At 46.9% G+C, this 13,680-nt stretch overlaps 1 protein-coding gene across 1 annotated transcript in view; it reads left to right on the top strand.

The window, feature by feature from the left end:
* Positions 1 to 13,680, top strand: part of hs6st1a (heparan sulfate 6-O-sulfotransferase 1a) — a 58,209-nt gene that overhangs the window by 35,148 nt on the left and 9,381 nt on the right. The gene's annotated exons all lie outside the window — the stretch shown is intronic.

Raw genomic sequence — 13,680 nt, 5'->3', positions numbered from 1 at the left:
GGAGAGGCTAGATGTCACAGGCCTTATAATAGAGGGATGCCCTCTTAAGCCGCTTCACACCAGAGCCCAGAAAATCAAATTGTCATATCAATGAGCCGCTCGCCCCCTCCAAAACAAAAATCTCCCCTCTCCGCCGCACTTTTTCTTTCTCGGCCTCTGGTCTATCTCTCTGCCTCCTTTTTCCCATGCCTTTCTTGAAAAGCAGGTTTGAAGTTTTGTGGCGGACTGAGCGGGCTTTTCGATTATGCTCGGTGTCATTGGGAACGGTTCAAGGAGGACAGAAGAAGAGGGGAGACGGGAGCGGAGGAGAACGCGGGCGCTTGGCGGAGCGGGTTAAATGGAGATCTAATTCAATTTTAGCTATGACCAAAGGCCAGGTTCCTTCTGCTAAAAGCCTGCTTTCAGAAAAATGCAAACACATCATCTGTTTTGGTTTTTTTTTTATCCATTTCTTCTTTTCAGCCAAAGACAGGAACATCAGAGAGGGCAGGGACTTCGCATCCATCCTCAGTCAGACATCTTTTTCTAATTTTTATTAAAAGGTTGTTTGATAACAGCATTTCCAGGTCTCCTCCGCCACCCTCTATGTTGGATTTTGTGTGGAATTAACATCCTTTTGAATCTCTGAATGCAGTCAATATTATGCACCCAACAGATGGTGCACGGCTCCGCTGCTTTTCTTCTTCCTCTGCTTTTTTTTTTTTTGTCCACCCTGTGTTCTTTCCTCTCCACTAGCTAGTAACAATTTGTTACTCAGTGTATGTTAGCTGCACGTTACTCTACGTTTGTTTGTTCTGCTCTCTTTCTCTCTCTCTGTCACAGATGTAGCCTGAAATCACGTCTGTCACACTGGCCTTAATCTCGTGGTTAGCAGCTGCCAGTTGATTGTGTGTGCGTATCTGTGTGCGCGCGCGCGCGTGTGTGTGTGTGTGTGAGATGTAGTGTGATAAAATCAAATGAGCAATTACATTCATCTCACTGCTCTGGTCACCTGAAGGTGTAAATGTTACTGTGTTTGAAGCCTTTGGTCAGTTGATAATTAAAGGAATAGTTCGAGCTTTTGTTAAATCTGCTTTGCAATCTACACATTTTTGTCATCACAATTTGTGCATATTGTGTTTTTTCTATTGCATGTCTGTCTGTTCTGGGAGAGGAATCCCTCCCCTGTGAGTTTTTTTCCATTTTTTTCCCCATTAAAGGACTTTTCGGCAGTTTTTCCTCACCTGAATCGAGGGTCTAGGCCTTAGGACAGAGGGTGTCGTATGATGCACAGATTAACAAGCCCCTTGAGCCAAATTGTGATATGCGATATTGGGCTGTATAAATAGAAATTGCCTAGATGAGAAGATTGATCTCACTCTCATATCTGTACAGAAAATATAAGATTGCAGCCAGTTATCTTAGCTTAGCATAAAGCCTGCAAACAAAGGGGAAGTAATGAGCCTGGCTCCATCCAAACGCAATCTGCCTACCAGCACCTCTAAAGCTCACAAATTAACACGTTCTGTCATGTTTGCTTAATCCGTGGAAAAAAAAAACAAATGTAAAAACTACAATTTGTGGTTTTACGGTGGATTATATGGTTGACCGTTTCTTGGCTCGGAGCAGCAACTCGCGTAAGTCCCTGCTGGTTGCCTAGAAACCTCACAGTGATGAGAAGATATCAAAACAAACAAACAAATGAGACATGTTAATTATTGAGTTTTGAGGATTTGGGGATCTTTGGCCAGGCTAGCTGATCTACCCCCCCCCAGTTCCAGTCTTTATGCTAAGCTAAGCTAACCAGCTGCTGCCTGTGGCTGCACATTCAGCAAACAGACACAACAGAGTGACAGAAACTTGTGTTTTAAGCCTCAGCACAAAGACAAATGAGTGAAGATATTGAGCCTGGCTGAACTGAATCAAGGGAGGGAGTGAAAGAGGATAGAAGGAAGGAGGGAAGGAAGGAAGGAAGGATGCCACATCTTTGCAGCTCATTCGAAGCAGAGCTGGGGCTGTGAGCTTGAGTTACACCACCAGACAATGGGCTTCTTTCACCCAAACTCACCCACACACACACACACATACACACACGCACACACAAAACACAGGGGCGTTCTGTCTCAAACTGTTGTTGCTCCTGTTGCACAATATTTGGCTCTTATTATTTCATTATGCCCCCTTCTTCCTGCTCTCCACCCGTTTCTGGTTTTAATTTTCCTGGCTGCTTGTTTTTGTCTGACTGATTGGAGGCTCTGTGTGTGTGTGTGTGTGTGTGTGTGTGTGTGTGTGTGTGTGTGTGTGTGTGTGTGTGTGTGTGTGTGTGTGTGTGTGTGTGTGTGTGTGTGTGTGTGTGTGTGTGTGTGTGTGTGTGTGTGTGTGCGCACACTGCCCTGTCACATGTATCTAGCCTGTACCGCTTATGATAACAAAGGCTAATTTTAGCTGTGAAATCCCTCTGACATTGTGTCTCTGAGTTGCAGCCACATAATGACAGAGGAGGCAGGGGGACAAAAACTGGGGAATGTCATCCTTATTCCGTAATTCCCTGGAATTTTCTTTCCCATTTTCCCCTCCTTCTCTCTCATGCTATTCCCCCTCCAGGCGGTGCTCATTAGCCCCTTGGCCCTCTCTAAACAGGTGGGGCATGTTTGGCACAGCCCTCCGACATGCAGTCAGGCTTAATTGGGCTTGGAGGACCCCTTACCCAGACACACACATGCATACATCACTCATATGTACCCCTCCCTTCACACTTCTCCCTCCATTCTTAAAGAGCCAATTGTCCCCTTCTTATTCCCCAGGGTGAGGTTGCAGTTCCCGGACCGGAGAGTGTAAATCCAGCCTCAGGCCTGTCTCCAGGCCTGGCTGACTGACTGACTGACTGGCCTCCTGGCTGTCACCCCCCACTACTCCCCATCTCCCCTCTTTCCCTTCACCGTCAAAACATAATAACCACCACTACCCATACAAGCCCCATTGATATGCAGACGTTTCCCCCAAATGTCACCGGGCTGTTGTAGCCGCTTCCTCCTCCGTCTCCTCGCTCTCCACCTTGACTTCTCCTCTCCGCCACCTTTCCGTCTTCTCTCTCTCTTTTTCTTCCTCTCTGTCTCTGCCTCCTTCCCAGCCGCACTCTCTGTGCTTCTTTGTGTCTCGGCTGCCGGAGGATTTTTCAGCCCACCTAGCCCCCCTCCCTCGTCTTCTCTCGCTTTTACTTTTCAAGAAATCTCCAGAAGACTGAGGCTTATCCTCATGTGACTCTGCTGCTCTGTGTTTGTTTGCGTGTGCGTCTGCTGAGCTCTCTGGGTAAACGTGAAGCATCGCCACACCTACCTACGCCTGTGTAATTACAGCCACATCAGCCTGTTTTTTCTCTTCTTGTTTCCTGGGCAAACACGCACACACACACACACACACACACACACATATATTATGCTATTCTCCACCACGACTGGCTCAGCGATATGTCATTATCCTGTTTATTCATACAAACAAATACTGACTCTTTCTCACACACACATACATATACAGGTGTAGCGCTGCGGTGGAGAGCAGAGTTAAAGAAACAAATGTGTGTGTGTGTGTGTGTGTGTGTGTGTGTGTGTGTGTGTGTGTTGATGGGGTTGCACAGGGCAGGTGGGGAGGTTTGAATGTTAACTGCCTTATCACTCCAATTTCACAGTCTCGCCTCCAGTTACACACACACACACACACACACACACACACACACACACACACACACACACACAATGCACACACACAGAAACACCCTGTTGCCTCCAGTCTCGTATGTGACGACTGATTAACGGGGAAGCAGGGGGGTCACACACATGCACAAACACACACACACACAGGCTCATGCACACACTAATCCCAGCCAGAGGGGAGGTTTTGTGTGTATGAGTGTGTTAATGAGTGTGTGCGGCTGCTTCTGTAATGGGGCCACCTGTCTACTCATTAGCCTCGTTACCCAGCCTTTTAATTGCCCCCAAACTCCGCATCATGTCTCCTCCTCCTCCTTCTCGTCTTCCTCCTCCCTCCTCAGCCCGTCTCTCTTGGTGATTTCTCCCCGTCGCGTTAAACGAACTACTGGGACATATCAATAATCTGAAATCATCATACAGCAAGGATTATGTCATTCCGTGCGTGCGTGCGTGCGTGCGTGCGTGCGTGCGTGCGTGCGTGCGTGCGTGCGTGCGTGCGTGTGGTGGGATTGGGTGGGGTCATGCGAGTGCAGCATGTCCATATGTCAGCATATTAGCAAAGTGATTGCTTTGACCTCAGTATCAGGAGGCATATGAATGTGACACAGGGCGGAGGGGAATTTGTACATGCACGTGCACACACACATGCACACCGCACACACACATACACTGGGCCATTAGGTTGATTTGTGCTACCTTGAACAACCTAAAGCTTCACCTCCATCCCCCTTGCTTCGACTCACATTCCCCTCTCCTTTATGGCTGCATGAGTATGAAGCAGGAATTTAATTACCGTATTTTTCTTACTTCTACTCATAACCATAGTTATTTGTCTCAGCTTCAGGAAACTACTGCAGATTGTTTTATTGGATTTTTTTTTTTTTTTTTTTTTTACAGCTTAGCATACATTTTCACTTTATTTGTTTCAGCGCAGGATTTCTCAAAGCTGCTGAGAGTCCCCTTTTTCACCCTCGCAGTCTTAACGCTGTGGTCCTCGCGTACAAGAATCAGTTAATAATCGCTTCTTTATTACTTTGGGACTCAGCTGCAACCCGGAGGCAAACTTAGCAAAGAATCAGTGGTTATTTGTCATGATTTGGCTCACAACTAAAGAAATACTTTAGCTTTTCGGGGGAGGAATTTTCTTCTCTGCAGCCGAGGCAGTCCAGTTTTTCAGACTTTAACCTTTGTTTTGGTCACACAATGGACGTCAAATACCGGACGGGAATGTTTTATAATCAGAGTTTAAGAGTGGGTGATATGGATATGATTTTATATATGACAGGAAGTTCTGTTTTTGCCCAAAGGAGAAAATTTAATACGTGACACATCAAACTAGGATTAGTCAGTTCATCTATTGCAGGCATGTCCAAACTATTCCACAAAGGGCCGTGTGGCTGCAGGTTTTTCCTCCAACCAATCAAGAGGGTGCAGTCTGACCAATCAGCTGTCTGAAGACTGAGATCGGCTGATGAAATGAGTCAAGTCTGGTGTGCTGCTGCTTGGTTGGAAAGTAAACCTTCAGCCACTCAGCCCTTTGTCATGTCTGATCTATTGTGTGATTTTTAAGTGAAAATTTTGGATTTTGGACTGTTTGTTGAATCAAACAAGCAATTTGAACATCGCACTCGCACTATCGATTAATCAAGAAAACAATCAGCAGATTTATCCACAATGAAAGTAATTGTTGCAATTGTCGTAACTGTTGCAACCACAGATAAATGATAGACAGGAGTGCATGTTTTTCCCCAATCCAGCATATTAAATCACTGACACATGAAGGTGATTTATCACTGTGATGCAGCAATAGCTGGAGATATCCAATGAACATCCAGCTTTGCCACAAAGCGGTCCTCCTCGTTGATTTGAAACTTTGCCAGCGAAGGCCTAAGACATTCAGCGGCGTTCACGGGACGGGAACCTTGCGATGAGTGCTCTTGCAAAACCTCTGATGGGTTGGAAAATCTCCCAGTGGTGTATCTTATGCTGTCATATCACCCCATATTATTGCAGATACATAACTTAAAATTGCGAAAACATGGAAAATGATCCTCGATCGCTTGTGCAACTCCTCTTGCCCTCCACCCGTCTCCCTCTCACCAAATCCATCTCATTCTCTCCGCATCTCTCCCACCCTCTCTGTCTGTGTCAGACAGCTCTCTGGGCTGTTGCCAGTCAAGTTACATGAGCGAACAGGCGGCAGTACATTCCAGCTGAACATAGCTTTGCACTCAGGGGATTCCCTCCCCTGTCTCTCGCTCCCTCTGACCGCTCTTTGTTTTCGTCCATTCCTGCACTGTAGCATCCAGCTCGAGCCGTGGGCTGCACTTCCATCCGAGGCGTGCTTCTCCTTGTTTGCTGCCTTTCTTTGTCGGGTAATCAGGGAAAGGATGCAGCGTTTCTGTGCTGAAATGCAGAGAGCCGTGCGATGTGTTGCACCTCGTGGCATAAGCTAAGTTATCACACGCTCCTTGAGTTGCACGGCAGCTCGTCGCTCGGTGAAGAACACCTTGCATGCAGAGAGGAGCTCATCTGAATACTCTCATAGTGACTGCAGATGCTCTGAAACATTGTTAGTGTTTCAGGGACTGTGGCTGAAGGCAAGCACTGTACACACACAGCCACCATAAGAAAGCTGCTTTTTGGGTCTGAACCAGAGTTAAAGAAACACTTTAATGATGCAGTTTAAATCTAGACTTGACATAAATAACGTCCAGATGCTCTCAGCCTCTCAAATGTGAGAAAATTGCCGCTTTTCATAGTCTTAATATGATGGTAAGCTGCACATCTAAAAGGCTTTTGACTGTTGGTTAAACAAAACAAGACATTTGTCAAGTTGAGCTTTAGGAAATAGCTTTTTCTCTATTTCCAGCCGTTTTGTAGACCAGTCAATTAATCCAGACAATAATCGATGGATGAAAACAGTTATTTGCAGCCTTGTTTAAATCATTATCACACAATTTGTTTAGGTCCTTTAAGGAGGCTTCCAACTTTAAAATAAAAAAGGTCTTTCAATTGCTCCATTTGTCCAAAACTCCAAAGTTATTTAATTGACGGTTATTTTAATCAACAGACAAAAGCTGCAGATATTCACATGTGAAAACCTGAAACCAGCGAATGTTGGAAAACTGCGTCATAAATGACTTCAACCATTAATCAGTTATCAGAATAGCTCTTATCTTAATCACAGTGATGTGACTGATGGCAAATCGTCATGTCTTTTTAGGTTTAAACCCACTGTTGTTATCTGCATCGTGATTAGAGCCGAACTATTTTGATGATTTATTAATAGTTCTGATCATTTTTCTAGCAAAAGGTCAAATATTTCAAGGCTCCATCCACTCAAAAGTGATGATTTGCTGCTCTTCTTCTGTCATATATTTAAATATCTTTTGGTCGGCCAAAACGAGCAGTTTGAAGATGTCGCCTTTGCCTCTCGATCGATGATGACGATAATCATTAGCCGCGGCCCCCAGTTGTGTTACTGTGTATGATTTTCTTTCATTATGAAGACCAGACTTGGCCAGCTTGCCCCCGGTCCCATGGCTCGGCCACATCAGCACACAGCGTATCAAATTGCGTCCAAAAGTCTGCAAATCTCAGTCAGGATGTTAGATATATAGAAAATGTGGATGGTTGCAATGGAAAATATTCAGAAACCATAACTTCCTGGCACAATCTGATGTCTCGTCGCAGGCAGAGAACAAAGAATTTCCACAAGTGTCCTCATATTGAACCACAGTCTCCTGCTTCAGTCCAACCTGCCCCCTCTGTGTCCCCTCTTTCCAGCACCGTCACCGCTGCCGCCTCTCACTCTCCCCTCCTCTTTTACTCGTTTTTTTTTTTTTTTTTTTTTTTTTTTTTCCTGCACGTCTTCTGTGTTTAAAGTCCAAACTACCAAAGCAGGCTGTCTGAGTCCCGAGGCTGTTATTGATCGACTAACAAAGAGAGAGAAAGAAAGAGACGGGAGAGCGGTAGCGGGGAGGAGGAGTGAGCCGGGGCAGGCAGAGAAGACGCCTCGAGAGCTTGTCTGAACCGGAGGGTCTATTTCTGTCTGTCTTGATGCGTCGTTATTGGGCAGAAGACACCCAAGACACACGGGATGAGATGACGAATGGTTAGTGGGGGAGTGGAGAACAGGAGTAGGAGGGAGGGCGAAGGGTGAGGTTTAGTTTTAAGAGGTCACCGGTGATTTGGCGCCGCAGACAGAGGGATCGAGATGCAGACGGGGCCATTTTCAGCTGTCTGTAGCCTGAAGTCTGTCAGCTCGCAAGCGAGTCTGATTGTTGATTGTCTGATGCACGAGGCCGATGCATCTCCTACCTGACAGTTGTTTAAGGGCTGAGTGTGTCCGCGTGTGTGCGCGCGCAGTCGTGATTGTGTGTGCGCAGATGATGACGTGTGTTACAGCAGACAGGGAACAGGAAGCGCTCAGTGGAGGTCTACTGAGATTCGAGTCCTGACATGTCGCTCCTCACTCTCCCTGCTCTAAACACACTCACACACACTCTGACATGTTTGATATCGTCTTGATTTGCGGCCAACGCATTCTGTGGGACTGAGAGGAGGCGCGCAGGCCAGGTCTTCCAGAGCTTTCCCTGTGCGAACGGGACAGGGTTGGGCCTGGGATGGATTTCAACCAATCTGCTTATTGATTCTCCTCTGTAAAAAAAAATCTTGGTTTGGATTCAAGCCGTATTACCTGAGAAATGAAAACCGCCATCAGTGGGAGCAACATCGGCCCTATTTGAACAAATCAGAGGGCCGGAACCAGGCTGCAGGAAGAGCTTCCTCCACTGCAGATACACTTTTCACCGCTTTCTCTTCGTCTTTTGTGAAGCCTGGCGCCACTTTTCAGTGCCGATCCCAGACCGCCATTGTTTCAAACGCCGTACGCATGTGGACGTCGATGTAGAGGAAAGTGCAATGGGTCCACACTCCTGAAAACACTGCTGTCAGGAATCAATAAGTAATATCAAGAAAAATGCTGCACAAAAGCCCGCACGCTGAATAGAAGCTCCCGAAGGCTCTGCAGTGTTCCAGCATCACGTTTTTCAGGCAATCCATGCTTCACCTGAGTCACCCCAGGTGTGCAGCCTAACATCAGTCACATCAACACGTACCCATCACGAAACACTTTATTTTAGGCACACATATTCACCATGAACCAGTTGCTTATTAGTATGTATATTAGTAGCATTTGGCTCTTTTATTAGTCATTATAAAGCACTTATTAATGCCTCATTCTGCATGAACATATACTATTTTCTATTTGAGGGTTTCCCCTCAATAACTGTTTATTTTAATATAAAGTGTTACCCCACGTCAAATTTGACATGAAACACTGGTGTCATCATATTTGCCTCATGTGTCCGAAGTGAAAAGGGGCAGTTTTTCCTTTTTTTTTCTGCTCCCCTTGGCATCACAAGGACGACCATCTGCTGTCAGAACGCCCGCACGTCCTCTGACCTTTGACACGTTCGCTGGCTGACTGTTGCACCAGCTCATCATCAGGCTGTCATTTTAGCACTAACGAGTAGTATTTTGCTCGATAAGTGATCCCTTACTCTGGAAATGAGCAGGCATGAAATAATCATGATTTAAACATATAGCCTAAGTAATTCTGTAAACTATTTTTTGCGCTTGCATTTACGGCAGCAGGTTATTTGTGACGATAAAGGCTTCGAGAGTGTGGAAATGACTTGAATTTCGCTTAAAAAGCTGTGCGAGCCCCGAGTGAAACATGACATTTGATGGATTGTTGGCAGATCTCAGCGGTGATTCAATGAACAGGCTGTGAAACACAGTCATGCGCTTCGCCGTCACCGTGCATCTGCGCGTTTCGAACACTTTCAGGTGAAAAAAAAGCGTCGCCTCACTTCTGCGGGGTGATTCGTTATTTATACCTTTAAGCAGTTTGAGCTCAGGTCCGTTTTTAGAGGTGAGGAAGGAGCTGTGTCATCAAAGTGGATCTGGTTTCAACAAACATCCGTGAACTATTAATAAATCATGGCTGCTCTGCACAGCGGGATGCTGTCGACATCGCCGCGCTTGTGTGTCTGGGTCCTTGTATGTGTGCGTGCACGCCTAAATCATACCATGAGCCATAACCTTACGTTTAATCAAAGCTTCTCACTCTGTTTTGAGAGAGAAAAAAGACAGACTCTGTATGTTCATGTGTCACAGCCACAAACCACCTCCAGTATTTCTCGTGCTCTTGTTGTTGCTCTTGCTGCTTCCCCGTCGTAGAAAGAAAACACCCTTAATTTGCGTGAAACTACGGCTAAAAATGACAACAAAAACACGTGAAATTGTAGACCGAACCGTAATTAATCAATCTCCTGCTTTCTAACCTTTTCACGATGTAGCCAAAACAAAACCATTTAAAGCTCACCATTCCTCAGTTTGCGGTAGGCGCTCCAGGCTATTACTCCAGAAGACGCGGTTTGAGATTTTAACACAACCAGCTCCTAGAGGGGAGAACATGTCGTAATCAGGCGGGGACACACCTATGGAGGGGGGGTGGATAGGGGATGGGCTGAAAGAAGACAAGCGACAGAAGGGGAAAGATTTAAACAGAAAGGGAAGAGAGGTTAAAGGGAGAAGGTGGAGGCTGTGGAAGTGGTGATTTGTGACCCACAGGAAACAGGCAAAGGGCTCATTTTCCTCAGGCCCAGGCGCTACGTGTTTCCTCTTGATAACGCTCAGCGAGCTCTCGTTGACTCACTTGTGCCCCAGAATTCGACCAACGTGGCTTTTTGAGGGGCAAAACTGGTCATTTGTGGGTTACAGCTGCTGATTCTGTTACCCTTCAAGTTTGACTGTCGTCACAGCAAAAATGGTGAAGAATTACAAGTTTTCATGTGTTTCCCTCCAGTAATTGTACTCTCGGCGAGGTGGGAAAGCCTCCTGAGTGTCTTATTCTGCCTTATTTACGGCACGCGTGAACACATAGATGTCCCCTGGAAATGATGGAGATGGCGATAAAAGGAAGGTTAGAAAGCCTTCTGAAGATGCGAGAGGAAGAATGAACGTCGGTTGTCTCGTCCCACCGCCTTTGCTTGGACAGCTAGCGCACTACACATGCAGCACTTACAGCCTCAGTTTAGAATTCAGTTACAGTGATGAGCATCAAAAAAACAGGGCGAGAAAGTGAGAGATAAAAGACAAAAATGTCCTTGTTCTGTCCCAGTCCCGCAGCGGTCCAGACAATAGCTTCATCACACCCCTCCCTGCCAAACGCTGGCTTTTTTCCTTTATCAGCCTTTCTCCGCGCACGGGATAAATCTCGCCGATTAGTGGACACGTTTGACACCTGATAAATGCTCTTTTAAGTGTTTTTTCGCGAGGGCGCCGGGGGTGTTCTTCCATTTGTTGCAGATAACAAAAAAAAAAACAGGGGGGAAACTTTGTGAAGAATGTGTCGCACGTAAACGCGGTCTGAAAGAGCTGCTGCTCCCAGAATGCAAACGCCTGCACTCAGCCGGAGGACGATGTGCTAAAACCTCGACGGCAAGAAATTGAGTGCCGCGTATTAGCTTTGAAGTTAATTTGACAAGTGCACGTATAAGCTATAAGCAATATCACCTGTGAAGAAATAAAAAAAAAAAAACTGCCACCGCCTCAGAGGTAGGGAGTGTGTGTGTGTGCGAGAAAGTGTGTTTAAAGGGAGTGGGCTTTGCTGGTGAGTGAGGATATATGTGTGTGTGTGTGTGTGTGTGGGTTGAACATCATTACCTAGGGATCTGAGTACATGGCCAGACATCATTAGGCTTTAAGGCGAGAAAGTCTCCATGGCACCAAGTTTTGCAGTCTGCCTGACCCAGCAGACACGACAGGCAGGCATGCCGTTTAAGATCATTTATTTGGGTTTGCATGTATGTGTGTGTGTGTGTGTGTGCATGCATGTGTGTTTATGTGCATGTTATTTATTTATTTTGCCTGGTAATATGCCTGAGCCTTCATTATAGCGGGAGCCATAACTTTGATAAATCACTTGGGCTCGGGGCCCTCACTGCTTTCACAGTATTAGAAAACTAATTGAAATTCTCTTCCGCCCCTTCTCTCTCCCTCTCTCTCTCTCTCTCTCTCTCTCTCTCTCTCTCTCTCTCTCTGTCCCCCTCTCTCTCTGTTTTTCACCCTTTCCCTCTCCTCCCGTCTGTGTCGCGAGGGCCGAACAGTGCCGTGTTTCTTCAGTAGAATAGAAGCCAAAAGGGGGAAAATGTCATCGCTGATTTAATAGGCGTAGCCTTACTCGGAAACCCACACACACACACAGCAGGCCCCCACACACAAACACACACTGCACTCTGGGGAGTGTCAGGAATCCTGATAATGTCATCATAGGAATCTCCATAATGTAGCCCGGTCTCCTGCAGGCTCCAGTTCGACTGTGCCTCTCCTCTCCTCTCCTCTTGATTAGATCAGGGATGAGATTTTAGGTTGATGGGATTTAGAGTTTAGATACTTGTCTCTGTGGCCATGATCCCCCCGCTGTCCCCGGATTGAGGGTCTGTTTGGTTCGTTGCCTGGGATCTCCCAGCTGCCGCTGGATTTGGGGTTTAGTCGATTCATTGTCCGTGATCCCCCTGCTGCAGCTAGATGTGTTTTATGTGCAGGAATCTCTCCGTGCTGCGGCTCAGTTCAGGGTGTGGTTGTTTTGTTGCGCAGGATCTCCCAGATGAAATTTGTTGCGGGGTTGTTTAGCTTATTGTCCAGGATCTCCTTGCCACTGCTGGATTTAGAGTTCGGTTGATTTATTGTGCGCCGTCTCTCAGCTGTTGCTAGATTTAGGGTTTAGTTGTTTTGTCGTCCAGGATCTCCCCGCTGCCACTGGATTTGGGGGGTTTTAGCCACTTCTTTTTAATATCCCGACACCGCTACTGTTTGTGTGACACTTGGGGCTTTGTGTCCACCCGGCGACCCCTCCTCTCTCTCTGGGTGATCTTTGTAGTGTGAAGCCAAAGATTTAGCGATGGAAGCAGAGAGTCTGAGTGTATATGTGAGGCGGCTTGTGTGGACCAGCAGAGTGGAGTGGGGGGGGGGGGGGGGGGGGTTTCGTGGAGTCCTGTCAGCACACAAAATTCTCTCTGCAAACATTCCTCTGACGTGACGCAAGCCCAGGAGAGGAGGGCAGCGTGTGTGCCTGTGCGTGTTTTTCACCCAGCGGCGTGCGTCTGTTACCCAGACAAATCCATACCATCACTCCCAGACACACTGCAGGCACATAGCCACACACTAACACACACACGCACACACGTTGCATGTGCGCACGGCTAATGAGGATGTGTTGATTGATTAGACTGCAGTAATTAGCCGGAGTGTGAAGGCCTGGAAAGGTCTCCGCTCTGGTGGGAGTGTCCCCTCTGGAGAGACATTGAACTGTGCTATGCACCATTACGTTACACACCACAGAAACAGTCCCATCCATATCGCAGATGCGGGGTGAGTCATCTCTCCGAGGCAGACTTGGTGCAAGTGAGGCAAGAGGAGGGATGTTAGCTGTGTGTGTGCGCGCGTGTGTGTGTGACAGAGTCAGAGATATAAGGATGTTTGCGCCGTGGAGATGTGTGTTGCAGAGTGAGATGTGCTGGTGCCAGCAGTTTCTTTTCCTGCACAGTGTGGCCTGAACACTGACCTGATCCTCTGCCTGACAAATCAACCCGCTCCCTCACCTCCTCCTCCCGCTCATTTGTCGTTTGACTTCCTGTCTGCTGCACAGATTTCTTTTGTGCATCACAGGGCTGCTTCTAGTAAATGCAGATAATATGGTATTAAGTATGACAACCTCCATCTGTAGCCTCCCTCCCGCTGAGTTTTGTGGTTGGAGAGTGAACGGCTGCAGTAAAGCGTTGCGAGCAGTGCCACCACATGGGCAGCTGGGGAATTACACAGGATGCACTGAGTTTGAGTTTGAGTTTTCGTCGCGCTTTTTGCTTCAAACTCCTTTCATCTACGCTGTTTCACTTGATCTGAACGATCAAAAAAATGACTC

Source organism: Chaetodon trifascialis, chromosome 14 (genome assembly GCF_039877785.1).
Source record: "Chaetodon trifascialis isolate fChaTrf1 chromosome 14, fChaTrf1.hap1, whole genome shotgun sequence".
NCBI classification, from domain to species: Eukaryota; Metazoa; Chordata; class Actinopteri; order Chaetodontiformes; family Chaetodontidae; genus Chaetodon; species Chaetodon trifascialis.
This window is presented reverse-complemented; position numbering and strand designations above follow the sequence as displayed.